The sequence below is a fragment of the Gossypium hirsutum genome, unplaced genomic scaffold (assembly GCF_007990345.1).
Source record: "Gossypium hirsutum isolate 1008001.06 unplaced genomic scaffold, Gossypium_hirsutum_v2.1 scaffold_799, whole genome shotgun sequence".
NCBI classification, from domain to species: Eukaryota; Viridiplantae; Streptophyta; class Magnoliopsida; order Malvales; family Malvaceae; genus Gossypium; species Gossypium hirsutum.
In genome coordinates this window covers 7,479-11,001 of record NW_024403268.1, presented here as the reverse complement: position 1 = coordinate 11,001, position 3,523 = coordinate 7,479, and the positions used below count along the sequence as shown (strand labels likewise).

The 3,523-nt window shown below is 33.7% G+C and overlaps 1 pseudogene; it reads right to left on the bottom strand.

Moving 5' to 3' along the window:
* Nucleotides 1-608: 608 nt before the first annotated feature.
* Nucleotides 609-2,991, bottom strand: LOC107889265 (protein DETOXIFICATION 44, chloroplastic-like; annotated as a pseudogene).
* Nucleotides 2,992-3,523: the final 532 nt, after the last annotated feature.

The following is a 3,523-nucleotide window of genomic DNA, read 5'->3' as shown; positions in this document are numbered from 1 at the left end:
TTATTTATATTTGCCGTTATTTTTTTAAAAAATGAGTAAATTTGTAACTTAATTTTTATGTTATTGAATTTTACCACTAAAATTTAAATTTTATTAATTTTTGCCACTAACTCTTATTTTTTAGTTAAACTCTTATTTTAAATTTATATTGAATTTTTATTTTTTTAAATTACAAATATCTTCATTTAACTTAACGAGTAAATATAATTCTTGACTTTCCTTTCTCATCATCTAAACAAAAGCACAATAAACAAATTGTCAAAAAGAAACCCAAATCCAATAGTTGGGAGATTCAAAAGCTTTCTCCAATAATGTGTTTCTTCTATAAGAAACAATGCTTATAAGCAGCTTGTCAAAGCTCAAAATCTATTTAGTCCTATGTCATACATCCAATGTCATTTGTATATATGCTCCCTCACATCAGCACAAAACACAAGACTCAATATGAAGCATACATGAGAAGAAAACAGTTGGATTGAGTTAATGAAGTACATGCATCTTATGTGTTTTTCTTTCTCAGGGAAAACCTTTCGAGAAAAAAGAAAGTAGAAAAAGAATTAAAAAAATGTTGGTGAAACATTTGAGGAACATGCAAACAAGGTATCCAATAATTTAATCATATTTTAACATAATTATTATTAAATATATATTAATTAAAATATATAATTTAATAAAATTCTTAATAATAAATATATAATTTAATAAAATTCTCAATTTCGAAGAATCGGACAACTAGCTTTTATAAACCTTTAGAACACTGTAAATCACTTTGCGAGCTTGTTGGTAATTCGCTTGGGAGTAATTAGTTGCAAGAAGAGCCTGTAACAGAAACCAAAAATACATCCAACAGGTTTCATTTGGTGCTACTTTATATGGTATTGTCATAAACATCCTACATTTGGGGTCTTCCAAATGAAAAACCAAAGGACATACTACCTGACCAGAGAGTGCTAAAGCATCAGTTAACAAAGATACAGCCAACCAAATTTGTACACAAATCTGATGACCAGCCATAGGAATAGGGCCCTGCCTAGCTGCCAGTGATGTTGCAAGTGTGAGAGTTCCAAGAGTGGCTATTGTTCCTACCAATAAGTAGTCCACCTGCAGGTACCATCACAATTTCAATACTAAAATTCAATTGTTTGTTGTTATTTTCATTTTATGAAGCTTAACTATAAGAAAAAATAAGCAGATACTGAAAGTAATACTTAAGATCAGCAAGAAATGTACCAGATTTTAAGTAGAGGGAAACTTTACTCCAGTCAATTTTAGGAGAGATCAGTTCAACTTTCCCATTCAACTCCCACAGAAGTATAATAGCAATCAGATATCTAGTTTCAAAAAATAAAAATAAAAAAATGAATAGAACATCCAAAATTAGCAGAAATGTTATGAGGCAAATACACTAGAATTATTAAGTTTACCACATTATTGACGTACTCAGAAATCACAGTAGCAACTGCAGCACCACCAACGCCAAAACCAAAGGGAAATATCAAGATTACATCCAATATTGCATTTAGTAAGGTGCCTGCACCTGTTAGTTCAAGCAAGAAATTATCTATAAGCAGCAAAGAGACCCCTTGAGGGAACTTGAAACATAAGGCATGCTGTAATACTTGCCAATGGCATACAAAGGTGTCTTTGTATCCTTAAATCCACGAAAAGTGCCTTGAGCAGCAAGTGCAATTACGACTGGTGGGGCACCAAAGGCTCTCCATGTCAGAAACTGCTCCGCTGGTCCACGCATCGACGAATCCTATGAAAAATAAAAGTAATAAGATATAAGAAATTAAAGCATTACAATTCCAAAATATAATTACAAATACATCATTAGTTATCCTGACATACCATAGGTATACCCATGATATTCATTAAGAAACCCGAGCCAACTGAGAGTACAACCGCTTCTGCAATGCCAAGTCCAGCAGCAAGTGCTAAGGAAGGGAAGAACTTTCTTGCCTTGATGCTCAAATTCACCATCTTAATTATACCAAACCCCAGAGTCAATTAAAAGTTCAACCAAACGATCATTTTCATGAAGTATTGCAGTTATTGTATAATCTTTTCACTGAAAATTACCATCCTTGCTTTTACTAATCAATGCTTGCTCTTCAGCAACAAAGGATGTTGTGATATTAAGTAAAGGAACATTAAACAATCTCGACACCAGATTGAATATCGATACAGATACCCCAACTGCCGCCAATTCAACCGACCCTTCACCACAAAAAAACTAATATTTATCAGCCAATAGTTACCTGTGTGATTAATAGATAAAGCTACAAAAGCAAGCTTGGTATGATAGTATTAATAATAAAAAAAGAAAAACAAGTATCCAAATGGCCAACAAAGGCTGTATCAACAAGTGAAGCAATGGGATCAGCAGCCAAAGCCAATGCAGCAGGCAGTGCAATAGATAGATGCCAATTTTTAACGATAGTTACATGATTCAACTAATTTGATGAATCAAGTCTTAAACTTTCTAAAACCTGAAACTAATGCATGATTCAATTTCTAGAAATGTTGAATCTTCCATCATAGACATTTTAAAAACATAAAAGGGAAAACACGTTGAAAGAAAAATGTTAGGGCAGACAATGTTTACCTTGATTGAATTGGAAAGGTTTTCTTGACGGTTTTTTTGGAAATAAAATGTTTACCTTGTTGGGATTTGAAGAACAGAAGTCTGTTTTTGGACTTCCCTTCACTGCATTTGAAGAACAGTTCGGGTGCATTTGGTTCGACAAAACAACAAATGAAAGTGAAACGGGAGCGGTGGAGGTTGCTGGCCTGTTTGATGTTGGGAGGGAGAGTTCTGGAGGTGGATTTTGGCTTGGGAAGATGAGGGTAAAACAGGGCATAGAAAAGATAAGAATGCTAAACGGGAGCTAAACTGAACAAAGGGCAGGGAATAGAAATCGGTAAGAAAGGAGGAATACATACGTAACCGATTCGGCGCGTAATAGGCATTACAGCGAACCAAACGCCGGAATAGGTGGGGCCCACCGATTCGGCGCGTAATGGTAAACCCATTACATCGAACCAAACAAGCCGTTAATGTAGAGTTTCCTTACATATGATCCTATGTTCTTGATATGTTAGTGAAGAGAAAATAAGAGAACGTGATGAGAAATAGTGTAGAAAAAGAAAATAAGGGTGTTATAAACATGGTAATTAATATCTTGCACTAAAACAGTTTTGGACAGCAGTAGTAGTCCAACTTTGAAAAATCACCAAAAATTGTAGAAATCGAATTATAGGATGACTACAATATGAAATTAAAGCTTATTAAGTCTAGTTTCTTATATAATAAATTTTGTGAGACAAGGTCAGAATGATTTTAGGTTCCCCTGTTCTGACTTTGGAAAATCATCAAAAATTGGAGAAAAATAATTAGGGGCTTAAATTTATACGTTTAGAATCTTGAATGAGTATTTTTTTCAAGAGAAATAAATGGGAACATCATTCGAATTCTATACGAGGAGATAATTAATTTTTAGTGAAGAAGGGTCAGAACTGT